Here is a 27,757-nt window from a genome sequence, read left to right on the forward strand (position 1 = left end):
GTGTTACAATCAATAAGACTGGACTTTTTTTTTAAAAAAAGGATACTGCGGTCATGTAAGGTTGGAATTTTCAAAAGAGGAACATACTGAACTTCCACTGGATTCCAATGGGAGTTCCATTTGTTTTATATGCCTCTGAATATCTGAATACCTCAGGTTTAAAATACCAAAAACTTAGTGTGGGAAAGGCAGAAGGAAAGAACAGGTTTGAAAAATGCAGGAGCACTGCACTTCTCCTCAGAAGAAGATTAAAATAACTGTTAGTTCACTTAAATGCTCAGGCGTCAGCAAAACCAAACATCTCCTGACTTGACTTACTTTAGGACTCGGTGCTTAGTCTTAATTCCACTGCTTGCTCACAACAAAATACTAGAGTTTTGGTTTAAAGTTAACAAAGCTTCAGTTTATTGAACCTCAAATGTCAAAATTTGCATTATTTTCCTGCAGCCATGTGTGCTATTCCAACTGGGTCACACTTAAATGTTCCTAAAAAAGCCCATCAAAAAAGCAAACATGTGTAGTATTTTATTGAAAGCTGTTAAATCTCACTTTTCTGTTGTAAAATTCTTCTGAATAAAGTTGCATACATTTCCCCCCCGCCCGAAAGACTTATTTAATATAAAAAAAAGTAATCCTTTTGGAAGTATGTGTGGACATAGCAATGCAATTTTCATTTTCAAGGAAGCAAATAAATGTTCAATATTTTTTCACTTATATAAAAAACACACACTATATTTACACATTTTTAAATCCAGGCTAAGTCAGAGATGCTCTCTTCAAAACATTTTGTTTCATTTCTATCTCCAAAAAGGTCCTATCTCTGGAATTGTTTAAATTGTACTTTTCTTTATTAGGATTTTTATTCTCTATAAATCTAGAGGTAATATTTCTCTGATTTTGTATCCTGTATATGGGATCAGTTATGACATTAGTGACCATTTCATATTTCAGTGTAAAAACCCTTTTGAAAGGTAAAATACTCTAAAATCATCAGGAAATTGTAATATTAGCATTGTGCTTTCTTAGTCTATACTCACATTCTGTAGTAAAATGGAAACATTGTATTCATCTAATCTGTATCTCAGGTTAATTCATCAATAATATTTCACAATTTTATCTGGCCATCAACATTTTATGAATGTTATTTGCACTTTTCACCGAGCTGTAAAAATAATGAACAATATAAATTCTAATTTTTATGTTTCACTGAAGCATTGAATAGTCAAGCCAAAACATCTCTACAATGAACGAAAAAAGATGTAAAATAAGATCATTTTTAGATACTACTCTTGAGCTACATACTTTGTTATAAACTTAGATTAGTTTTGCAAGAAGAAAACAATGTTCTTCCTCCTTTCTACACAGTCTGTACTGATACAGGTACACAACCTGTCAGGCAGTAACATACACTTGTATACATTGTTTATTGTTTACCTGGTAACACTGGCTAACTAATTTTGGAATAGTGCAATCCATCCATCATGGCCAGCAGACAGTAACAACAATAGACATTTCACTTGAGCAAAAACCCTTGAAAATTCTGCCAAAATTAGGAGAGCAAAACAAGGAGTAGTGGAGCCATGAAGTGTTCTCTTATTGACTGGCACCATCCCCGCAGTGAACACCTCTCTGAACAGGCATAAGCCACAGACATTTCAGCACACACCTGCTCTCTACAGCTCCAGCTCAAGAAAGTGTTCTGGTACATAATTATATCTCTCAAAACAGGCACCTTTCTCATCAAATGTCTTGTCTGTATTGGCACATTCAATTTTAACTGTAAAATAGGACAAATAGATCAATACTAAAATATTTCAGCAGTAAGCATGACATAAACCCAAATACATTTTAGTATGTTGGTGCCATTACCTGTGGCAGTGAATGTTTTTATTTTAACTGAAAAATTTCACTTTGTCTTGAACAATGATGGCATAAACAAAATGCATGGAATGGATAAAATCGACAGAAAACAGGTAGACTATCCCCAAACCTATTTCCAAGAGTGAGAGATGATTCTTTGGATGAGTTAGTTGAGATTTTATTCAAGTCACAGCTCCTAGAAGGTTAGTGGTATCAAAAGAACAGTAAATAGCACTGTTTACCCCCCAAAATTACAAACCAGCATCTGCCTGTGATATTTAGTTATTGGCACACACTGAAGATTTATGAGCACACTAAAATGTACCTACCCCGCCTGTTTCAGTGCCACTTGTAGTCTAAATTACAGCATTAACTCACAGGCTCTGCATCCCAGGAACCAGCAAGCAATGCCAAAGAATCCTTGTTAAGTTATAATTACAAGATTTCTGTTTTGCCATCCACTTCAGGGGCAGACACATGTGATCTCAACATGCCAGCTCTTTAGTATTAGATGGAAACAGAATGGGATCGCTAATTAAAACTGGTTAAATAATGAAAAATTTAAAATGTTTTCTATGTATTGCTCTCATTTTCCAGTGTACAATATCTGCTGTCTGCCCTGAAAAACATTAAATTGTAATTGCAATTAAAGTTTTTCAGTAAAAGAGGAAAATATTTTTCTAAGAAAATATATTTTCATGTACCAAAAAAATTTAAAAAAGATATATCAGAGTAGGTGCAGTCCAGCATTAGGTGAAGTATCGTTTAGCTAGTTTTTTTATACTTAGTCTTGTTTTTGTCACTTTACTTGCTCTATGTGAAATTTTAAATAAATGCAGAACTATAAGGGGAATAACTTCCCAGCCTCATGCAGTAGTAGAAAGAAGGCTGACGGCAGTAACTTCTTTTTTCTTACATACTATAAAACCCTTGAGACATTCCTATTAATAATCACTGACAAATGCAGAGAAAAATAATTAAATAAAGACCTGAGTAAAGTTTTAGCAAGAAGGGGACTTATCAGTTGTGGAATTCATCTGGGTATGACACAGGTTGCTCAGACATAAAGCCATTGAAAGTCCTTGCTTCAGGGTTCTGGAGTATAAAATATTCATGGTGTATAATTTTGCATAATTTGTTTAGCTACTGAAGCATGGTTTAGTTCCTTGGTGCACAAAGAAAAGAATGAAGGAAAGAACAAAATATTTGACCAAAACTAAAGCTTTGTTAGTATTCTCTTGTGTGATGTATGAAAACATCCACATGCACACAAACTAGTCTTCAGATACTACAAATAAACAAATGTATATGGATATCAATACCAAATCATCCCTAATGTGTTTGGTGTTAGATTCTCAAGCTTTTGTTCATTTACTGAAGACACTGACAACCACACACTGTACTCTCAGAAATATATCTGAGCTGAGCATAGATCAGCTTCAGATTCAGAAAGGATCTTCTGTATTCACCAGCTCTGGGCTGCTTCCTACTTGTTCAAATGCTCTGTATACAAAGAACAAACACAGCTATGAAGAACCCATGAAGTCATGTTGTGGAAAGGGTATCCCAAAGGTACTGGTATTTCATCCTGAATTCCCTTTGAGCTAAATCTAATGCAAAATGAACTCTGCGATTCAGAACACAAGCCATGCACTTTACCCTGGATTTGTGAAATCAAGCACAAATGCAGGGGTGCCTGTGGTACATCCACACCTTCTTGCTGACAGTGACTCTGCACCAATAGTCCCAGTGACTAGATTCAAAAGGATACCACAATATAATTGCAGGTGCCCCTTCCTCTTTAACCAATCTTGTTTGTTTTCACATTTTTACTCAGTTGCGTAATAAAACCAACTGGCCTACACTTCCAGAGCTCACACTTAAAAATACAACAAAGAACAGACAGGGAAGGGAAAGAGTGGAAACTAGGTAATGAGAGTCTATATTAAATTTTCTTTTACTGAATTTGTGTGCTACACTTTCCAAAAATTAATTATTTGAAATATTTAATGGAAAACTGTAACTTTTTTCTATGTACAGAGTCAAAAAGATTACTGACAATATTGCTGTAAATCAGCCTATTAATTGCTATTTCAACATATACATATACACTCCCTTGGGAACACCTAAGTAAATACATCTGGATAGAAAGTATTTAGAGGGACTTTTAAGGTAAATATATTGGGAGATTGATTTTCCTTTGTTACAATATTTTTACAATCGTCTATAAATAGAAACCAAACACATTTCACTGGGATTTTGGCCTAATCAAGAGCTTTTGGATCAGGACACTACAAAATAAAATGTGGAAATAAAGCTACAAACAGCAACATGAATTACATCTTAAGGAAAAAGTGTCAAAAGTTGATAAGGGATCTAGGCTCTCCTTTTCTCCAAAACAATAGATCAAACAGAACATTTAAGTACATGTAGAACTTCTCAGCTATCTCATCTTAGGTCTTATGAAACTCACATGGAAAAGACAGATGAAACACAGATTGCAGATATTGTAGTAAGTATTGAATACTTACTTATACTTACTCTTTTTGAACTTACTATGATTGAATACTTACTTATTGAAGTAAGTGTTGCTCTGCTCTTTCACTTTAGCTACCGATCAGCCATGGAGGCCACAGAGAGCTGCTTTTCCCTGTCACAGCACAACAGACCCAAACACTGGGGAAAAGAAAGGATTAAAATCCTCATGAAGCAGGCTACATGCATTTGATTTTTGAAAGGCACTTTGCTGAATTCTGATACCTTTTTGTATGGAAAATGACTTCTGTATATTTATTTTCAGTCTAAGTTTCCTTACATAAAGAACACCATTTTCACTATACCAGTTTCAAAGTAACTAGTATGTCATAATCCATGAGGCCAGATGAGGAGAAAAAAAATACCAATAATTGAAACATGTTTTGACTTCACTGGGGTGTAAAAAAACGTGAAACAGGAAACATCTAGCAAGTGCAACCCCAAATGAGCTTCTGCCCAGCTATTGCCAGAGGGAACATAATCTTTTCATGCAAAATTACTTTGCTACCATTTTGAATTCCTGTAAAATTCAACCAGTATGTAAATCAGATGGGAAGACAGAAAGAGTAAACACACAATAGAAATTCCTTAACATGTTCTTCATAGCTCCCAAACAGCATTTCCAAGTAACTGCTTGTCAGTGCTGCCGTTGTACCTCAAGAAGTTCTGGGAGCAGGAATTAGTTGGGGTGGGTCCAGCAGCAGCAGCAGCCCCTGCTCTGACTGCATTTAGCGCCCGTTTGCGCAAGCAGAGAACGACAGCACATAACATTATTTAAAGTCCTTTGGAAAATCATGTCATCATTGCTGAGATTTTCCATACCTCAGGCTATATAAAGACATGTTAAGTCTTGCTGATTCTGAACTCTACCATTTTGTTTTATTTTACTGTGATGGGCAGGCTGGGAGTCACCCAAGACAATGAACGTAGCCATAGCCCTTCTTCATGGTAGAAGCATAATTTCCCCAGTGATCCAGTAAGCAATAACAAGAAGTTATGTGTAGTACATATAGTGTTTCTATTCCCCTGGGTTTAATATGGCTCACAGTAAAATTGATTTTCTGGAATCTTGCAATAAACCTCATCAAAGTAAATGAAACCCACGCTGGTTTTTTATAAAGTGATTGGATTTGCTGTGATAAATTAACCCTCACCGTCAGAGAGACTCCCAATAATGCACTTGCTCAATTAAACTCCTCCAGACTCTGTTTAGATTTTAATTTTTCTATAGGACTTATTTAACTCACTCAAAGCTTCCAACTTAATGCTTTGCAGAAAGGATAGCAGCTGAAAACCATTCTCTCTCTTCTCAAACTAAATAGATCAACACAATTTATACTTGCTGAGCACTTGCTTGACACTATCCTCTAATCTATATTTTAAAAAAACACTGATAGCTACTCATATGCTGTGGGAGTGAGCAGTAGGAAAAAAAAAATTACTTTCTGCTTACTATGAGCTCTTAATCGAACACCAGGAACTGAGGAGGATTTAATTCTTTTAAACTTTAGTACACATATGAAATCAACTTTTGTAAGAGATTCTAGGACAAAATCCAATGGATATCCTACAGAAACCTACAGAAGCCTGGCTCACACTGCACTATCCCTTCCCAGTAGATGATGTTCATCTAAAATTTCCACCTAGACTTACCTAGTCTTTTGCCAGTATTTCAGTTATTCCACTGTTCAGCTGCCATTTCAGCAGGAGATAAAATCTGTTAAAAAAAAAATAAAATTCAAAGTGACCTTCCCTAACATTCTTCAACAGCCTCTAGTGACTTCATCAAATAAAAAAGTGTCTGATGTCTATTCACAGCTACTGGGCAATATGTATGAAAACTATTTTTGTTGTCATATTCATTCCTGGTTAAATGAAAAAATTATTCATTTAACCAGGAGTAAAACCTCTGAGATTTTTTTCTCATTTTCCAGACTGTCTGGGGAAAACATGCTGCAGTAAACAATCATGCCCTATTTTATTCCTACTTAAATGAATTATCATAATAATAATTACTAACAAAAACATCTGGTTTCTGCTCAGCACAGACTGCAAATTCTTTGACACATTGCTTGCATTTCCCCTTCTTCTTAGTCTCCAGGCTGAGGGTCTCAGGCTTTTTTTAGACCAGTATACATGCCAAACTCACAGCAAGCCTGATGGTACAGATTTATGGAGAGACTCCTGATGACTATGAAATGCTTCCTCTGTTTTTTTCTGCCTCTGGAAAATTATGCCTTTGTAATAATATCTCCTCTTTAGAGCATCTCCCTGCTTTTTATACAGATGACATTTGCATGTAAACAAGTTCTTTCTGTTTTTCTTCACAACTAAAAAGCAGCCAGGAAAAGTAATGTTCCCTTTGACATCATAATGGTCTGTTACTCTAGAATGATCCTAATAGCACTGTTTAAGGTTTTGAATTAGAAAACGGGACTATGTAATAGAAGCAATTTAACTTTCAATTTAATCAATATTTCTAGTATACAGAGTAGTCTTATTTTTGTGGAAAAGAGAAAGAAAAATTCCAATAAACTAATTTATCAGTATGGGACTTGGAACAGTACTAATATTAAGTACATTAACAGCACCAGATTTTGCATTTCTACAATGTCTTTTATCAGAGGTTCTGCAATTGTGGCTCCTTGAGTTGCTTTGCCTCCACTGAGCAATGCTGAAATGTTGAAATGGAAAGGACAGCTCATACTCAAGAGCAGCCATAGTCCAAGCAGCACAGAAGCATGAAAATGTAGGGGATGGGGAGAGGACCTAATGAAGAGAAATACGACCTGCTGTCACAATCTCTGCACACTTTTTCTCAAGGTACAAGGGATGTTAAGGCCCCTGAGAGTCTCAGTGGGTTTTAAGGGGTGATATGCATGAAGAAGGCCCTTGACAGGGCCCAAAAAAGATGAAGAAACGGTCAAACAAGAAAGAGCTTAACATTTTACCTAGGAGCCACGGGGTTAAAAATACAAATCCCAATTTTGGGGAGTCATTCAGCATCTCTAGCCACTGGTGGTATGCAAGGCTTCTCAAAAGGAGCAGACAGCTCTAGCGAGGGGGACAGGCATTCACTTTCACAGTGTGGCTGCAGCCCGGTCTGCTCCAAACAAACTCTGCACAAAGCATGGCCTTTTCCAAAAGAGTCTGCCTGGGCAGTCACTGGAATTTCACCTTCATTTAATGGCCACATTTCTCACCTTTCATCTTCTCCAAGCCCTCAGCCTGGGGAGGTGCCTTTTCCCGAGCAGAGCAGGTGGGCAGGGTGCCCACAGCCGTGCTGGGGGCACACAGATGACTCTGCCCCTGGGGTGTTAAATGTTGAGCTGCTCTGCCCTGAAGGCTCTGTGCTGGTGGACACATTTCAGCTGCACAGCAGCCCTGGGCTCCCTCAGTAATACCACAGTACACCAGGTCACCCCAACCTCATGTCCTTGCCAGTGGGACTCCTATGCCAGAAGTACAAAGGGGATTTGCCAGAGCTTGGCTTGCAAACAATTTATTAATATCAAGCAATTTTTGGATCTCAAAGTGTTTGAAAATAAATAAATATTAGTCTCATTTCATAAATGGAAATGACAAGCACTAAGACATTCAATAATATGTAAGGAGCCAAGAACAGAGTTCAGGGATCTGGACTCCTCTATCTGACCACTCCTGCAATGGTCCTCTTTATGTTTTTCAAATAATCTGTTTATAGAGGCCATTGGTCTGATGGCCAATTCCTGAATAGCTTGGTCATGTAAATATTTGCTTTGGGTTCCCCATGATCCTGCCTTGCAATCTGTGTGGTGTCACTCACAAAAACCAGCTTAGTCCTGTACACACTGATAAAATCAGTATCATCTGTTTAATGTCCCTGTTTGAACTACAGATGCTTTACCTTTCTATCACCTAAATTTAAGTTAATCACAGCTGCCCATCATATGTTAGATTTGAAAGTTAATAATTATTAGCTCAAGTTTATAAAATCCCCCTTACAGGAAAGAAGCAATTAAAATTAAAAATGTATTCACTTAATAATAAAAGGCCTATGCTAACACATGGGTCAATATATTTAAATGCTTTTAGCAAATGACTATAAATCTTAATATAACATTTTATATTCTTTATATCTTTTTTATAGCCTTCTGTGACCTTTCAAGGTTATTTCCGTGTCACTTTTTCAGATTTCAGAACACTGAAAAGTTATCTTCAACCTACCATTAAACACTTAAGAAACAAACAACCCATACCCTTCTAAACACAAAATACTGCCAGAATTCTACCATGTAAGTACATTTTTACACCCATGAAGGAAATATGAGCGAACTGTTGTCTGTTATTTCTAATGTTACATGGATTTGAATATATTTACAGCTTACAATATGTGAACAAGAAATGAGGTTCTTGTGACAGTGTGTTTTATGTGAATCTTTACCTTTAGGTTTAGAGATAACCTCGGGTCCTGAGTATGAGCCAGCTGATTGATACCTAACTGAAGTTTTGTATTAATAGGGAAAGTATGAAATATTCTTCTATTAAAGAATATGGTACATGTATGAAAATCATATTTTTTTAAAATGATGATTAATTCAGTTCTATTCTGGTTTAAGACCCTAATCTTCAGGACATAGCAATACAAATAACCTCATGGATTCAACTGCATATGAGTATGAAGGCTTTACTATGAAATTATCTATTCCAAGAAGTAATGAAAACCAAGTGGAAATAATCTTCATTATCCTAAAAGAGAAATTAATAAGAGCCAAACATGAATTTCAGAGGGAAACAATTTAGGATTTATCCTTTCCAACACAAGCCTCAGGTTGCTTTAATTTTCCAAGGTAAACAAAAAAAATACCCACTATATTTTTAATTGCTGTTATGGAATATATCCATTTTACTATGTTGTCTTTCACATAGACAGGACAAAGAGTCATCTGCAGAGTGGTTTGATTTTCCTACTGCATTTCATAGATACAATTCCAGTGGCATTAACTTTAAAAAAAAAAAGTAGTCATTTTATAGCATTCCCAGAATGCAGACTCCTCAAGTGACTACACTTTGGGGCCAAAACCTGTGCTCAGGTATATATGTCAATAACACTTGATCTACCTGAGGGTGCATTCACTGCATCATCAGTGCTTAGATCTGGCATTCTGGTCCATTCACCTTCCAGATTATTGCATGGAGTGAACCTGTAAAAATACAGGGTTCCTCACAGCAGCTCGCACACTTCATAAAATTTCTACAGAAAGTCTTCACAGAGGTGACGTTTTCTTCTATCTCCTGATAGCAGAAAATCGGAGAAGACAACTGCTCTACTGTGAAGTCTGCTTAGAATCCATCTGAGAAAAATCAAAAACAAATAAACAAAAGGTCCTTCTGGATGCAGATACTGGTATGCACAGGCCAAGGTTGCAATAACTTCGCCTATATTTCTGTTGCACTCTTGCATTCTCTTAGAAAGGATTGCAGGTTCTTCTGTTGTAAAAACTAGGAACCCTGTGCATCCCACCTTCTGTGAGAGCTGGAGACAACCACAGGATCCATGTGGTATGGCAGCAGATATTCCATCTCTACAAAGCACACAACAGAGAGTGTGATACTAAGAAATTTGCAAAGACCTTCACTTTCTCATTCCAATCCCAAGATAAAATTAGATTCAATTAGTGGACATAAATATCCAATAGCAGCGGACACTACTTTTAAATCATATCATGAATAAAAACATGAAAGATGGAGGCCAGAGATGAGTCAAGCCCAACTGACCCAAAAAAAGATTACTGCAATTGTAGCTTGTTGTATCTAAATAGCAATTCTTGAACCACCGCATTTTCTAGTAATGCACTTCTGTACGCAAAGCATTTTCTTCCTTACTGGCATCACCAGAACACTCAGCACTGCTGAATATCGAACTGCTTCTATTTATATGCCTAAGCATTGACTTAGGAGCCTATTTTAAGCATCTCAGTCTGAAAAGGTTCCCATTTTCTCCATAAGAAAGGACTGAAAGCAGCACTAGGGCACTGTCAAAATGTATAGCTTGAGTAAACAAGTGAGCCCCAGCAAAACTCTATGCAGAAGCCCACTCACTCTCTTTCTATCTTCCCCTCTCCCTCAAAAGTTCCTTTGATTTCCAGGTTCATGTGAAGCATTCAGCATTTACTCTAAGAGCCCAGAACAGAAGGGTTAAAGGGTTGGCAGTGGAGTGACCATCTCCTTCTCATATCACCTCATACCATCTCATGACCATCTCTCTCAGCGGTGAGCCAGGCTGAGTTCCGAGGTGCAGACTGCTGGTTTTGTTTTCTCTCTGCTCAGACATGGGCTGCCTCTTCTGATGAAGCTGAGGCTTCCCACTTACACAAGCAAGGAGGACATACAACTGCTCTGTGAGGAGCTGGGCTATGCAGGGAAGGGTGCTCTTTTCTGCTCCAAGGACTAGTTAAGGCAATAGCCCTGAAGGTAAATAGCAAGTAGATGCTTTAATAAGCCTTGGACATAGTACTTCCTGTGAGGAAATTAAGTGCAACATTTGGGGAAGAATTAAGAAGTGTAAGAAGTGGGAAGTAAAAAAAAAAAAAAAAATTAAAAAAAAAATATATAAAAATAATTAAAAGTAGGAAAGAGGAAAGTTTGGAATACAGGTAACAAATACATGGATGTAGGGAAGTACAAATAATGGAAAGGCCAGTACAGGTGGCATAGGACAGCACAGCTGACTGGCTAATAGACCAATGGATTTCTAACTGAACTATAATGGAGGAAGGTTCCTCAGACAGAAAAAAAAAAAAGAAAAAAAAAGAAAAAAGGAAGCTGAAAGTGACCTCAATTTCACTGGGAGGTGGAGGGAACATCTCTTTAAGAACAGAGACTCAGGAAGGGAAGAGTCCCCTCAGTGGAAAAAATAGATGTTCTTCTGTTCTCAGACAGGGGAAAGATAGGAAACCTGCCCACAGAAGGGGCTTTGCTTCACATGCTGAAGGAAAAGATATCTCTGGGAATGCAGAACAAGCCCAGGATTGTAATGCAGCGCCATGACTCTCCAGTGGAAAGAACCATACCCATCTGGCAGCAATGGTGAAGAGAAGCCCAAGCAATAAATGTCACAACTCATTTGTTAGCAAACCCAAGCACCTATGACTGCAGCACGGGCCTGGTTCTCACCTACAGAGCAAGGGGATAATGGGAACTTTAATCACACTGAAGAATATCTATATTCACCAGGAACCTTATATTATCGCTAGGTAACATGCACAAGTGTAAAAGAGTCTTCTCCTGATGTGATTACAGTGTGGAACAAGATTTTTAGTAACTTTCAGAGCATAACTCCTTGAGATTCTCCCATTCCTTCAAAGAGAGTTGGCAGTACAAAGGGACAAGAAAATAGATTCAAGTGTCTTGCCAGGAGACACCTAGATGGACAAGGAAAATGGTGTTGCCTAATCAAAACCCAAATAATTAACTAGATTAATTAGTTTTTAAAATTCATCGTAAGGCTAATTCTAAAAACAATTTACTGCTTATTCTGAGAGAAGTCTGCCTGATTACATTCTAGGGAAGATACCTGTATTCGAATCATGGGACATACTAACTTTGAATTAAAAAATATCTTTAAATATATAAATAAATCACAAATCTCCTCCCTGCAATTACTCTGACAGAGATCCCAGCAACTTTTCTCAAATGTCTGCGGCAGGGAAAATACGAATTCTTCAGTCTCCCCTTCTTTCTTTCATCTGTAATTTCAGCAGCTCCTGCCCAGGCCAGGTAAGATAATGAAATGGACATTAGACTCTCCTATTTGGCATTCACTGTCCTATCACTGAGTGAGTTCTTTCTTTAGACCTGAATTTCTGGTAATACTTGTCAAGTAATCTTGTCTTATGCATGCCTCATTTTGTCCAACACTAATCTTCTACATCACTGCTTTCCCTTCCTCTGTTTTTCTTCTTTACCCATTATTTCTGTGCTTCCAGAGGGTACCTACCCTTCCACTCATCTAGACTCTTCTACCTCCTACATACACAAATTTTCCCACAATGTCCTTCCCAGACCCATCAAACCATTCTGGTCCTCACTTGTTCTTTTTAACTCAGCTTTATGACCTGGCCTACAGTTCATCAGCTTCTCTGCCCCTCTAAAGCTGCCTCCCTCCCAAGTATATAAACCAAATGTCTGCATCCTCCTCTTTCCCTCAGTATTTTATTGATGTCAGAGTAGGTGTCCATCTCCTGACATTATGTGAAAGCTCTTTACCAAGAGACTAGTGAAGATCCAGATGAGGGTCAAAAAACGTGTGACCCCCTAACCTAAAAGCAAATGCTCAAAGGAAACTGTGCCCAGGCTGATTCAGCAAAGTCCAGCAAAATACTAAGGGGAAATAGTTGATGCCCTGAACGGAAAACATATCCACATTGATCTTGATTATGTCTAACACAGAAAGAGGTTAACAACTAACAGTATCTCTTATCATGGGATTCATTATAATGTCAAAAGAGCTGGCATTTCTGGGACAATGGATGTATTAGTGCTGCACATCTTGCTACATAAAAAAAGGAGGTGGATTGCCAGCACCAAAATGCAGGAGATCCTCTGCATTTTTAGTACACTGAACAATACAGGGGATATGTTTTTTTCACTTTGTAGTGTGGGATTCTCAGCATGAATCTCTAAGAATGAGAACATCTCCTGGAAAGAAGACCTTATCTGTCATCTTGGGAATTGACATAAACTGCCAATGAATTAATTGGCATCTGCTAGAGCATGCTCAAGTCATCACAGGATCAGGATTTTACCTATGTGAAAATAAACAAATACAAATAAAGCATCTACCTGAGCCTCCTGACTTGCTTTATCAAATTCACAGCTGTATGGTTCCAGATAAAGAAGAAGAAATACTAGTTTTCTTATTAATTTTTATATCTCAGAAAATATGGAAGACTGAAAATTGTAATTTATCTGAAGACAGAGGACAAGAGGGAGGAGAAAGTAGAAGGATAACATAGCAAAGAAACATTGACAGTTTTCTATTTTTTGCCAATTTTTGCTAAAATGACAGACTGTGATTTTTATGAAATGTATAATTCACAGCAAAATTTTCTAGGTAACCAAGTTAAAAATGCTTTGTCTTTCCTAACAACATCATGCAGCAATCAGTAAAACCCAAAGTACATAATACAAACTGAAAATGCAAGAAAACAAATCTTTTCCCCTAAGTCAACAAATTTTCCGAGCCCAAATAAAATTCTTGGCTTTCTTTCAAACCTTCACAGCTTCTAATCAATAGTTTAGTCATACGATGAAAAATGATGTATCCATATTCTTCACCATTGACATTTGCTAACTGTCTCCAAGGTCGCATTGATTGTCAGTTGTTCAGTTTACCCAACTTCTGTTTTGAGCCAAATAATATGATCTTTGTTTCATTAATATTTAATAGTAATTCAGATTGTGCCAGATGATCTTAAAGCTCATTTAAATCAGCTTGAAGATAATATTAAGCTTTCTTCTAGTATAATCTATTACCATAAATGATTGTGTCATCTGCATATAAATGGTGAGTTGAATATGATAATGAAGTGCAAAGATTATCAATATAGAATGACAAATGCATCTGACTTAAAATAAATCCTTCAGGGACCCATTTATTCTGTTTTTAGTGGTAAAAGATGCATTGTTTCACTTCAAGTATTCTAGAGAAAACATAAAGGATTTGGATCATGAGTTATAATATTTATCCTGTGTGAAAAAAAATTAAAAATTCCAAATTATACAAGATTCTCGTTTCAAGTGTGGCAATTACAGATTGTATAGATCTGTATAGTTTATATGCTTTCATACATCCGGCTTTGATCAATTTGTAGATTTTTTTGAAAGAGCAATTACAACAAAGAATGTGTTTTTATTTAGACCTGATTTAGTTCATGTTTGTTTTTCACTAGCAGGTCATTTAAATTAGTTCATTTCAATTACTATTAAATGCCTTGCCCATTAAAGAAAAGTACCTGAATGCAGTTTACTGTACGAGACCCAAAACTGTTTCCTCTAAAAACAACAGCTGTGAGGGCTTCAGGGAAACCCTGTTTGGCAATAAGGCTGCGTTTAAAATAATTAAATTGTCAAATTCTCTAGACTCATGGGTTTAATCAAAATGAGTGGACAATTTCAGGGTCAAAAGGAGCTATTTCAACAGTGAGAAATACTAATAAATACATTTTAAAAAGTTAAAAACAGTTGAAGAGAATATAAGTGCATCTACCAGCAGATAATCATCTAAGGACATTATATGAAATAGTCATGACATGAAAATGAGGAAAATACAGCGAGGTGAGAGGGACTACTGAAACTCACACTTGGTGACAGCTGGAAGAACAGATATGCTGGATCTGCAAGCCCTCTCTTTTGCTTTGCAGTCCAAATCTTCCCACACAAAATTTTAGGTTTTGATATCATAGTGACCCTAATATTTGTAAAATTTTATGTATTTGAACTAAGCATTTAGCTTGGATGGAAGTACTTATGGAAAAAGATCCATTTTGGTCTCCTAGCATCTCAGCTCAAAAGCTCTCCAGCTCTTGTTCTGGCAGATTCATCTGTTGCAATAAACTGGTCATAAACAAATCTGGACTAGAAAGTGGAAGTTTTATTTATTCAAGAATAAATTCTGGAAAGGCCTTGTAAATGTGATCATGGGAGTAAGAAATGTGGGAAGCAAGACCCAGTTACAGAAAGGACTGTAAATTAAACTGAGAGAACACCGAAACCCAGAAAATTTATTCTGCAATGTGGTCTCTATGGAATCCAGTCCTCAAGCATATGCAGAGTTTTGAGAGTGAATAGGATTTTTGGGTGTGTGTACCACACTTAGGGAAGGTTTCTGGTCCTTGTGTGGACCAGAAAAGAATTTTCTTTTCCTTCCTTAGTCTATGATTTGCTTCTGGAGATTGGATGACAGAAAAACCAGGATGTAAACAGACTACAGCTGTGTTTCTAGTGATGCAAAATTCTCAGATGAATGGTGTCCTGCTCACACACAAAGGATTAAGCTATTCATCCGATTTAGGATCAGGAGGACATCTGTTCTCCAAGTCAGATTAGCAGGGATCAGCGGGGTTTTATTTGTCCTAACAATAATTTAGAGCATGATCAGCTTCTTGGGATCACACAGAAGTTAATTTTATAAATATTTTGCTGCTGCACAGACCTGGAAGACTAGAAATATCCTCCACTCCTGCTTTCTGTATGTGACGGTAGAGGTGCGGCTTTTAAATTTTTACTGCAATTCTGAATTTCTCTGAAGTGTTGAGAATTATGATATCTGGTGTTACAAGATAATTTTATGGATGTTTCTGAACTAGTATCTACGGTATATTTGTCTGCCAGAACAAGACGGGAAGGGTTCAGTTGCCCAGATGCTGCCTGCTGATCCTGCATTCCTGCTCACCTACGCATACGTACACCGAGTGCAGTGTGCTCAAATAAACTCCCTGTTATGCCAAAGATGTCCCAAGGTGCAGGAAGTAATATCAAGTCACCTTTATAAATCAGATCCTACCGGAAAACTTCCCACACATACGCCCCATAAATTATAAGGCTACGTACATGTCAACAGTAACACTACTGCAGAAATAAAAGCATGAGCACAGACAGATTGTCGCCTTTGTAGGGGACAAAGGGTGCACAATCCAATGTAGAGAGATGGTTTTTCAGTCCATATCACTTTTTCTGTACCAATTTCTTTCTGATTAAAATTTGAATGCAGCTCAACATCAACCGAAGCGCAAAAGAGTGTGAAAATGATGAATGATTATGGAAGCATTCTTATAAAGTTGAGCTATTTATTCTGTGACTTAGATTTGGCATTAATGATTGATTTTTAGTCTTTTTAGCACGTAGAGTTGTAGCATTTTGCTTCATTCAGGTTGTTCCCTTAAGAATCAGCTATGACACTGATGATAACTTTGAGGAAAAAAGTCACCAAACTAAACAACTAGAATTTAAGCTCATCATGTAAAAGATTTTGATTGTACAAAGTGCATAAAGGTCAAACCTTAAATTAGTAAATTTATCTTTCAAATTAAAAAATGTCTCACTTCTGAAATTATATTAGCTCTTAAAAGAGAAAATACAACCAAGCGAGTTTTTAATTTGTTGGTTTCAAGATCAAATCCAGACTACCTGGGTAGATACTAAAATTGTTGTCATCTCATGGATACCTGGTGTCTCCCTAAATTAGTTCAGTAAATCTCACCTCAATGCTTTGCAGTAAATGACAGGATGTACAGGCAACAAAAAACTGTCGTGGATCCTAAAAGTCCACACTACTTACTAACCTTCTTAGTAAGAAGGAAGGACTGTTCCTTTTTGGGAGTTGGTAAGCATGCTTCCTCCACACAGTTAATCCAGGCTCTTGCTCAAGCACCTGTAATACACAAAGGTAACCCACTGACACAAGTTGTAAGAAATTTTTAAGTCCAGACTGACTTTTACAGGCTGGAACTTAGTGTCACAGCTGTCCCCTCAGACTCAGAGGTGAGAAACATACAATGAGAATGAAAAGGGAGATGGAGAGGATGAGAAGGGGAAAGTCTTTGGTGTCCTTGATCTTCCTGCCTCATCTCCTGCAATACTTAAGGGATGAGGTGACACACAATACATACAAAACAGATTTCTACCAGATAGGTAAGAGAACTGCAACATTTTCTAACTCTCATCACCATAGATCCAACTGTGAGGGAAGGATGATTTTAGTAGCTGTGTTTTCTATAGCACCAATAACTATGACCAAGAAGTCAAGGAGGTCAGAGAAGACAGTATTTCATTAATCAAGGTGAGTAAAGAGGAGAACTTGAACAACAGTTTCAGTTCTCTGAACAACATGAAAAAAGTCTGATTCTCATGGTAGTGGTCTGGAGACACATTAAAATTCAGAACCAATCTAGATGGCAAGACAGCAAAAAAGGAAGAGCTGGAGGCAATTTGCAGGCTACAAAAGTTTCAGTGACAAAAGGTTAGGGGTACTGGGACAGTCTACTAATCTGCCCATCAATGTACAGCTTCTATTTAATGTTCTGAATATCTTTTGTACTTTGATACTCAGCAAACCAGTATGGATTAGAACTACTTTGTAGGGGAAAACTTAACCATGGTGGAGAGGGCAAAGTTGGGCCATCAGCTGAAATGGCCTTACTCTAACAGGCCACAGCTTTAGTCACTGACCTCTAGCAACCACCTGGCAGCTCTCTGAAGAGTCAGAACTCACAGCATTTCAGAAACAGTAAAACTCTGCAAAGAGAAGTGAAGGCAGAAGCTCAGCTGCTTAGCCCTGTGCTAAAAATGCCAGGACCGTGGGCTCAATCCCTCCATGGGCCATTCACTTAAAAGTTGGACTTGATAATCCCTGGGGGTCCTTTCCACCTCAGAATATTCTGTGATTCTGTGACGTTCTGGACTCTCTGAAAACGCTGTCCAGAACTTAGAAGACCTTCAGAAGAAAGGAAAGAATATCAAGGAAAGAATTTTTTTCAGGTGAGTATTATTGAATGTCAGTAATTCTCTCATGCTCTCTCTGTGTGACACAGATCTACCTGTCTTGCACCTATCTGAGCAGAGCTGAATAGAAAGCAGTCATCATCAGTGCCCTTTTGCCTCCATTTCCCAGTGGAGAGTGCTTGCAGAGGTGAAACTAGGGATGGTGCTTGAATTCTGCCAAAGCTCAGTTTTACTTTAGAAACAAAGAGGCTCATCTGGGGCTGGGCCTAATGCAACTGTGAAAGAAAAAGGGACAAAAGACTGTGGGAAAAACACCTACAACTTTTCAATTTACTAACCTAGTCCCATTGCTACAAAAACACAGGTCTACCTTGCAAAACAGGGGCATGAAGGAAAGACTTCAGGGCTTAAACTTAAGTGGCTGCTAAACGAAATGCAGCTAGTATCACTGAAAGAAAAGGCAAAATGTGTTCTTGAAGCTCCACTGACTTACTCTATTCCAAATTGTCTACAACAGGTGGCAGAGCCTAGATGCAATGTATTTTGTACCTTGCAACAGCTGTGATGAGGATACTGACTGAAATGTTAAAGAGATACTGCTTGTTGCAACTGTCTCACATGACCAAGAGCAGTTCCAGAATTCAAAATATTTCCTTGTTCTGAAGTTAAATTGGGCTACTGTGACATTCATTCTGAAATTTAATACTCCAGGCTATGAGGGACAAATAGATAAAAAGGAATGGGAGAAGAAACCTGCAAGATTTTCCACATTTTGATAGGTTTCTATACAATATTAGTACAAGACTAGGTAAAGCACTTTTTAATATTTTAGACTTCAGGCATCGGTTCTTCAGCTAGTACAAGGTGTTGTAGTTCTCTTGACTTCAGCTACAATTATTCACATTAGTCAACAGTTGCTATACCTACCCTGTGTAGTCCCATACTTACATCTTCACCCAAACCAAATTATAATGGCCAAATAAGAAATCTAGCTAAAACTCCTGTTAACTGACTTCCAAAGTAGAAGCCAAAACAGCTTAGTAACACCAGTATTGAAAACTACAGGGCTTTTCCCCTAAATAATCAGGGGAAATCAAAAGGAGGAAGCAAGTGAATGAATGCATGATTGAATCAGTGAGCTTCATTTAGAGGTCTTCACAGAACCATCTGTTTTTGTGCAACTTGAATATATATATAATATATATATTTTCTCAGATTAATACTGTAGGCTACCCACAGAAATGCACCAATTCATTATTGTCATCAGGAAACAATGCAACATATATGGCATCTTAGAGAAGACCATAAATATACGTTACAGGAACTCCCTTCTTTGTCTATATAAAGCTCTTCCAAAAGCAAAGACCCAGAACCAGAAGAGTTTTGTGTTGTCCCTTTTTTGTGTGCATGGGTGTGTTAAATAAGCAAGTTAAATTCTAAATCTGGTTTTTGTTATTGGCAATTAAATTGTAAGAATCAATACACACTTTCAAGAATATAAAGTTAATTTAAAATATGGGACTATGTGTATATATAACAGTTTATCTGCCTTCTATATTATAAATAAGTCTGGGCAACTGTCCTAGTACCCATTAATGTTAAATATAACTGTTTTCAGAGATTAGATATCCTACAACTTGATAAATTAAATACACTTATTACATTGTGTATATATAAGATGCATGATATCATGTTCTGTGCATAAAAGATCAATGGATGCTTCTATGTTAAATATAATTTTGAAGACAATTATAATTCATAATTTAATTTAACCCACCTTAAAGTGGAAATGTTTATTCACTACCCAGAAATCAATCTCTTTAAAAAATGTGTGGATTCACATTTTGCTTCTACCATCACTTATTTTCCTACTTCACCCTAATATTGAAATAAATAGATTTTAGAAAGATTTATAGGCAAATATACACATATATCAAGATTTTTGTATACACAGCTTCTACCTGCATATACATTTACTATTTCTTCACTGATACATTCATTCATTAGGTAATATATAAAAATCAATAAATTCATCGATTTTTATCCTTCAAAAAGATACTTTACAGCTTTTCCTCACCAAAAAAATGAGCAAAACTAAAGGAAACCACTGAAATTTAGTCACGTCAGCTGTAGTGCAGTGACAGTCAGAGAATCGGTGGTAAGCAAGGAAAGACTATGGGCTACATTGTGGCCATGTGGTCTTCATGAAACTCAACTCTTTTGAGGAAGACTCCCTGAAATCATTGGAACTACCAGTAACGTCTGTTTGTTGTGTCTCCATTTGATTTAAATAATGTGCTTGTTAGCACAGTTTCCCTGCAGCCTACATTATCCAGGCATCTTTAGACTTCCAGCAAACATTAGCACAAAAGCAGCCAGGAGGACTCCTAAGTTTCAGCTCACAGCCTGTGGACCACAAGTAGTCTTCAATGCACGTGTGCCTGGACCTCCTTCAACAGCATTTCAGTCTGCCATGGAACTGGTGCCTGTCCTTGGGTAGGGTCTGCTCTCTTCTCTTCATTTCAAAGGGATGCCAGCACAGCAGTTCTGACACCACTGCCTTGTTCTGCTATGGTTAAAAGCTCGACCTGACTTGTGGTCTGCTCACAAACACCTTGCTCAGGTACCCTCTCCTGGGGAGAGGGGTCCATGTTCTCTCAGTCACCACAATGAGTGCTCACAAGGGGAAGGCCCATAGCAGAGCTGGGAGAGAACAACATCTTGGGCATATCAAGTTTGCAATAAAAGTGGAAGCAGAACCATGGTAGATGACAGATTAAAGATTATTTGGTTTGATCCTATGTACCTGTACTTCGTATCCAATATGGTCCAGTCAAAAAAGCCACTTGAAGAATCTTGATGTGCAAATGGCCTTCAGGTACTTAATTTCTTGTCCTTTTCCAAACCATCAAACTCCTCACTGATAAGGTCCCCTGACCTCTGCAGCAAAACAGGACGAATTTCAAAATCTGTGAAACACCACTTTGAAGAGACTTTTAAAGTAGGATTGTGGATTTTTTTGTTGGGCTCAGATCTCAAAGTTCCTCCATTTAGTAAGCTTTTCTTCAAAGTACTTCTGTTGCATTCACTGAATTATTTCATTTATGTGTTTAGATAAACTATTAAAATACCAGAGAAAACATACAGCAGTTCCATTAAAATGACACATCAGATTAAATCTTAATGTCTATGAATAACCTCCAACATTTTATCAATAGTGCACCATCAGTTTGGCACTTAGGCTACCATTCAAAAAATCTGAACAGTATCCAGACGTTCCCAAAAATCCCTCAAACCACACAAGGGATCAGACCAAATTAACTCCTTCCTATAGATCATCAGATCAGCTCTCTCCATTTTGTAGCTTCTAAGACATGCAGCTTTCCCTGTGGACAAGGCTGCCCTCTCCACCCTGTTGCTTGCAATGAGAGCTTCACTGGGGCAGGGTGCTTTGGGAAGCGCTCTGCAGAGGTGCTGCGGCCACCACAGCTGTGTCACCAGAACATTCGACCTGACCCAAATTAAGGACCCCATCCTGATGGAGGATCCTTTCACACATCCCTTGTATTTATGTTACTGAAAAATGAGTAATACAGAGCTCTTCCTGTACTGGCAATAAAGAACTCTCAGGGGAATTGAGGCTCCTTGAGCCTACAGGCTTTTTTCCAGTATAATTTACTGAAGGCTAAAAGCTGGCTACCCTAGAAGGTGACTGTGCTTAGCATCTTGAACCTTCAGAACCTCCAGCCATAAAATGAGAACAGAGCTATTACATAGAATAAAGCTATTTCCCTAATTCATGGGAATGCGAAAATCAAAACCGCAAGGCATCCAGCTTACAGGGTAACAGGGATAATAAATATTCTATAGAGGACTGTATGAAAAAATAATTTTGACAAATAAAATATTTTTTTTTTAACATTCCCTGGCTACTCACAAATGTCCACTGAAAACCAAGAACCCCAAAGTTTTAACAGGCCTATTTGTATTTACTTCAGGCTTTTACTCCCCTAGCTGGGGAGCCCATTTAGGATGCCAGTTGATCTTACAGTAAAACATACTCTACAGGACAGTAAGTGGAATTACAGATTAGAGTATCAGCTTCTGAATTCTCTATTGTTGGATTTAAAAGTGAACTTTATTGTTAGGTGGTTTTAATGTGGGTTTTTCTGTGTCTAATTTCTGAACTATTACGCAGATGTACATTTTCTAAAACTGCCAGGTAACTTGGTTCACTTGTAAAACTGAAATGTAACCTTTAATTTTACAGCCTATACTTTAGAAAATTATGCCTTTGAGTGGCTGAGACTTTTGGAAGGTGGGAGTGGTACACTAACCACATAAGAAGTGGAATGCCACAAGAGAATTCTTTTTGCTGTGAATAATGAGTCAGGAATACAGTTACAGCGCATAACTCACTCTTTCATCAACATGCAGACTCTTTCCTAAAGCTATTCTCATCTTCTGCAGCCACTGGTAAAATGCATAGACATAAACTCAGATCCAGTATAAACAAATGAAATGTAAATGTCAGTGTGCTTGTAGCTACCTCCCTGAGAGCTGATTTTGCCACAGGATTAGGCTGAATGTAAATAAGAGGGAAAGTACAGCACTATCAAGAAACATATCAATTTAAATGAAATAAGGCTACTTATTTTATCTCACATATCATGATCCAAATAAGATTATCTGGCTTTCTGGGAAACAAGCCCTGAAGAGAAATGAGTATTTGCCTTTTGTGACACTTAAAAAATCTTGGGACAAATTTGCAGCCCACTATTTGCAACCCAACTCAACGACAGCCTCTACTACTGAGCTCTCATTGCCTGTTCGTTTGGTGTCTGGTTTACCTTGCTAAACAGAGCATCCCCAGAAGTCCATCTCCCTGGGAGCAGAGACAAGTAGATACAGGATGACTGCCAGCCTCCTACGCTCTGGGGATACTTAATCCAGTCTCTGTAAGCATGTACATAGACACTCTCCCCCTCCCCAGACACCACACCCTGGAACAGCTGAAAGAACAGGCCTTAACTCTGCTGTAACTTGTCCAGCATGTTTGCTTTTGTAGCCTCCATTTGACTCAAACAAGGTTTAGTTCTGATTAAACCTGTCACAGCTGGTTTGCTTCCCTAAACAAGACAAAAAATGTATTGAACCACCTCATTGGTGTTAACTTCAAAGACAAACTTGAACAAGCGGAACAAGTTTACACAGCTGTAAGTATTACTGCATTAATATGATCCTTCTATCTTCAGGAACAAAATGTATAAGAACCATTATTTATAGTATGTGGTGGTGCTAGATTTTTTAAATCACAGAAAACTTTGTTCTTAATAGCATGTTTCCCCTGAAATTAGCATAAGCACTTTTTCCCTTTAAAAATCTGGACTAAGTAAGTGCCCTTAAAAATCTCCTTTTAAGTTTGGGTCTCAGCTCTTCAGAAATTTTTATTTGTGATTCTTGAAATTCTTCAGCCTGATGGTTTTTCCTAGAATCTTTTCTGCAAAATATATACATAGAGAGTTTTCCAAATAGACTGTTTTAATTCCATTGTTATATATTGAACACAATACTGTCCAAAATACAGGGTTTTTTCGGAGATGTGGTTACAATGGACATTCTGGGCCATGGCTGGTCTAGCTTGCTTTGACCCACTGATGACAGACCAGGAGCACATCAGTCCCTTTCACAGGTTGACAGTGCAAAGATGGCCTTTGAACAAAGGTTTCTGCAGCATCAGATGAAATAAGACTTGTGATTATTTCTAAGGTAATTGTTTTATACAAGATATTATAAATAGTAATAATATTTAATTTAAATAGCTAAGGTTCCAAATTACAAGGTATCCTTCTGATCAGTATATACTTTGTAACCACACAACCAGACAAGGGATGTTTTCTGAGCACATGTAAGGCTCAATTAGAGCTTCACATTGCAATATTCATATTGAAGTCTATGACAGTTATCAGACAACACATTACCAGGACCTGACATCTCTGACACTGGTAATACTGAGCCATCAGCATCAACGTAACAATATCCTTCTTGTTCAATACTGTTTTAAGGCAAGAGTATGGCAATTATGCAAGGAGAAGCATGCAACAAAAAGAAGGCTCAGTGCAAGCACCAGAGTGAGACAGTGGCTGGGAAGACCCGTGAGGCTGAAGAAACTGGGGGTGGACCTGCAGTACCCAGCTCTCTTCTCTCGGTGTGAGGCAGCACTGGACACGAATGAACCAACACAGACCCATCCAGCCAGCAATAATCAAATAAGGAGTGAGATCAAATCAAAGAAAGAATGCAGACATTTTATCCCATTCCCCTAAGCACTTGATTGTTAAAGCTGCTGTGATTGCCTTAGGCAAAGTTTGACCCACTGACTGTCCTGAAATCAAATACGGTGGTAACATTTTTGAAAAGTACAACCTCATCCACACGTCTCAGGCATTTTTCAGGGACATTTAGTTCAAGTAAACTGCCATGGAATAAGCAAAATTACATTTTCTCCTCCTATATTACCCTGCAAGTCAGTCACATTCTGGTTTAAACTTTTGACTAACTTAATTTTTATGCTGGTTGTTCATTTTATAATCCAGTTGTTATATGTTTCATTCTCTTTACTTATTTCCTTTTGCAATCATCCTAGGATAGGGACTAATTATTTTAATAGCTCTCATTACAACATGTTAGTGCATTAGCGTTTCTTTTTTAAATGGAGTTACATTTATACAACCTCTTTATTTTTCTTTATTCTCACTAAACCACAAGCAGAATGGCAAAATCCCTTATGAGTTACAGAAATAAACAGTGCTTTTAGAAAACTTTTCAACAACAAATCAGGAGAATGGGAGCGAGCATGATCATAGGGTTGGAAAGACTCATGCCCAAGGAATTAAAAGTGTAGAAAATACTGCAACATTGGTGCATCTAAGTATGCTAAGTAGGCTTTAAAATTCACAAATGCTTGAAAACAGGATCACTCTAAAATAACTTTATCAAATATACAAGCTTGAGAAGGACATGTGGACACATCTTGATAACAGTAAATGTTAAAAGGTTAAGTAAAAAAACCCCTGTGTGTATGCATACACATCTGCATGTATAATCATCTTAATTCCTCCTCTCCAAAGTGAGTAATTTTGATGATCAAACAGGTTTTCCCTTACCCACATCTTTGCTGCTTGAACAGCCCTGATTATAATTAGTCCCTTATGCAAATGGCATATGAAGCCTTGGGAGGAGAAGGGCCTTGGAAGCAGGAAGGGAGTTCCTTGAGAAAATATCAAGAGATAAAGAGAGGAGTCCAGATTCTTGGACATAACAGATATTTGCACTGCTGGCAGAGCTTACAGACCTCCTGTGTCATGTGGATCCATTTGTTTATGCCTGTGCCTGCATCTGTCACAGACACACACCTCTCATCCAGAGAGAAAAGATTCACAGGGTTCCCTGTCAGCCTCTCCCCCACATTTGGGGCAAACAAAGCAACCCAAGGCAGACACAAGGAGGAATGCAGACTGGTAGGGACCTCTCCAAGTCTCTGCTCAGCCTCCTGCTCAAAGCAGGGCTATCTCAAAAGCTCAATCAAGTGGCACAGGACCTTTTCCCACAAAGCCTTGAGGGTCTCCAGAGATGGATTTTCTGCAGCCTCAGTTGCAACTGCCTGACTCAGGGCTTATCCACCCTCTTTGGGAAAGCTTTTTGCCCCATTTCCCAGACAACTCTGTCCTTGCTCCAACTTGTTGGCTCCTGTCCTTTTCCTCTATGCACCTCTGCAGAGAGCCTGTCTTCTCTGTGGCTCCTGGCAGGTATTTGAAGGGAAAAAATTCCATTCCCCCTGCGTGCTCTTTCCTATGCTGCACCACCCTTGGGCTCTGCTCTGGATTTTCTCCAGGCTGTCAAGATTGGTCTTGCTCCAGGAGGTTCCACATCTGGACACAAAGAGTTCCAGATGAAGCCTCACCAACTACTGAGCCGAGGGCCACCATCCTTTCCCTGCACTTGGCAGCCACACTCGTGCTCAGGATGTGGTTGGCCTCCAGCACACCAAGGATCCACTGCTGCCTCTGCTCTCCCTGTGACCTGCTGGGCCCCATCCCTGCAGGGCTGTCCCTGGCCTGCAGCCCCAGCCTGTGGAGCCTCCCTGGCAGGAGCCCCCGCAGCCGGCAGGGCCTTTCTGTGTGACAGGCAGGGAGTAGTGCCAGGAGTCCCTCTGCAAGGCTCCTCAGGGCAGGTCCTTTTGTCCTGTTGATCAGGTTGTTGCTGCAGATGGGAAACAATGGCAGGCCCAGAAGTGACTCATACCAGGAATGCCAGGCATAGTGAGCCTGCAGCTAAAGTATGATAGTGCTGCTGGAATTTTAAGCCTGATGCTTCAGCCTTTTTCTTTTTTCCTCCCCATTTTGTAATTCTGTAATTCATATTTTCTGAATTTGACTATGGGGATACTACAAGAGACAGTGCTGAAAGCCTTGTTAAAATAAATCCACTGTTCTTCCCTCATTAACAGAGCCAATCTTTTCAGCACAGGAGGCATTCATGTTGATCACCTTCAGTTTGTCCTTCAAAATCTGCATTGTTTCCAGCCCCCATCTTATCCTCCATGTGCCTAGAAATAGTGTCCATGTCAAAATTTTCAGGGCTTAGGGGATGTAAGACTGTAATTTGCCTTTTTTTGAAAAAGAGTGCACCATTTCATTCTTTCCAGTCAACAGAAACCTCTCCACATTGCCACCTCTCAGGATAAGAACTTAGCTTTACAATGTAATGTGCCAGCTTCATCAGCATCCTTAGATGCCATCTGTCTTATCTGATGGATGTTATACATCCAGTGCACTTAACTTGGTCTTTTCTACCATGGATAGAAACTCTCTTCCCAAAAACCTCCCTTGTTAGGTGCAATCTAGAGACCTGGGAGGCCTGTACATATTTAGATGTAAATACACACTCAAGACACTACATGCAGAGTACTCAATCAAATGACAGATATATATATATATAGATATATATATATATACATATAAATAAACCTGTCTACCTGTCAGTGGTACTATACTAGACAATTAAATACAGCAAGAGATTTAATTAAAATTGCTTACAGTGCATGAGGGGACTTTGCCAGTACAAGGATACTGGCCTAAAGAAGCACTGCTCACCTGAGAGCAGAAAGATATGCCAACAACCTATCTGACACCAAATGACTTTATACATAGCTACTAATAAATGCAACATGATATTTCATAGGGGGCACTGCTTGTGTGCAAGCATTCATAGGGGTGAATGCCTGCAATGATTGAATTATTGTCCAGTCAGTGCATCTCACACTGAGGAAATGAACCCAGATTTGGGCATCCGCCAGTACAAATTTCAGTTTGGATTCTGTGCCTTTTTCTTGTTTTCCAAACTCTGTTACCCTGCATGTGTTCTGTGTTTGAAGCATGTTGACACTCTGTCTTGATGCAGCTGGCACCCCAGATCAGTTCCTGGATGCCCAACTTGAAAACATTTGAAAGGAAAACCACAGGGCAGGCGATATGGTTGGCTCTCAAGCCTGCTGGATTTTGGCTGACCCAGCATAGTTTCATCCCAGCAGAGTTTCTTTATTTTGTATCTCTTCTCTAAAAACCATGGACATTTGCTAATATCCTGCGTACTAATTTGATATTCCAGTAGCTATCACAACATCAACATCATAATTAAAAACATCATTTCCTAAGAAGCACTCTGAACTTTGAAAGCAGCCTTTTTTTTTATTTTTTGATTCCTACAGTTTAGTCCAATCTACCTCTAACACTCAAGTTCCTTTTGATCCTCCCCTGCAAAGATGGCCAGAGTAGCATTACCACATGTTGGTGATTTTGACCAGCAACTGAAAACACTA

General features: G+C 38.3%; 1 long non-coding RNA gene across 15 annotated transcripts in view; it reads right to left on the bottom strand.

The window, feature by feature from the left end:
- Positions 1–27,757, bottom strand: part of LOC111927824 (uncharacterized) — a 201,906-nt gene that overhangs the window by 48,885 nt on the left and 125,264 nt on the right. For 5 of the 15 annotated variants that reach the window (XR_015287535.1, XR_015287543.1, XR_015287542.1 and 2 more), the window contains 2 exons: positions 6,049–6,112; positions 4,434–4,536 (listed from right to left, as the gene is read on the bottom strand). The exons of 2 other annotated variants lie outside the window; for them this stretch is intronic. This is a non-coding gene — a long non-coding RNA (uncharacterized LOC111927824). Of the gene's footprint in view, positions 1–381; positions 1,778–4,416; positions 4,537–6,048; positions 6,113–16,718; positions 16,808–20,683; positions 20,818–27,757 lie in introns of those variants that run through there. 8 more of the 15 variants (XR_015287539.1, XR_015287547.1, XR_015287533.1 and 5 more) reach the window with 5 other exon arrangements.

Source organism: Cyanistes caeruleus, chromosome 5 (assembly GCF_971803275.1).
Source record: "Cyanistes caeruleus chromosome 5, bCyaCae1.hap1.1, whole genome shotgun sequence".
NCBI classification, from domain to species: Eukaryota; Metazoa; Chordata; class Aves; order Passeriformes; family Paridae; genus Cyanistes; species Cyanistes caeruleus.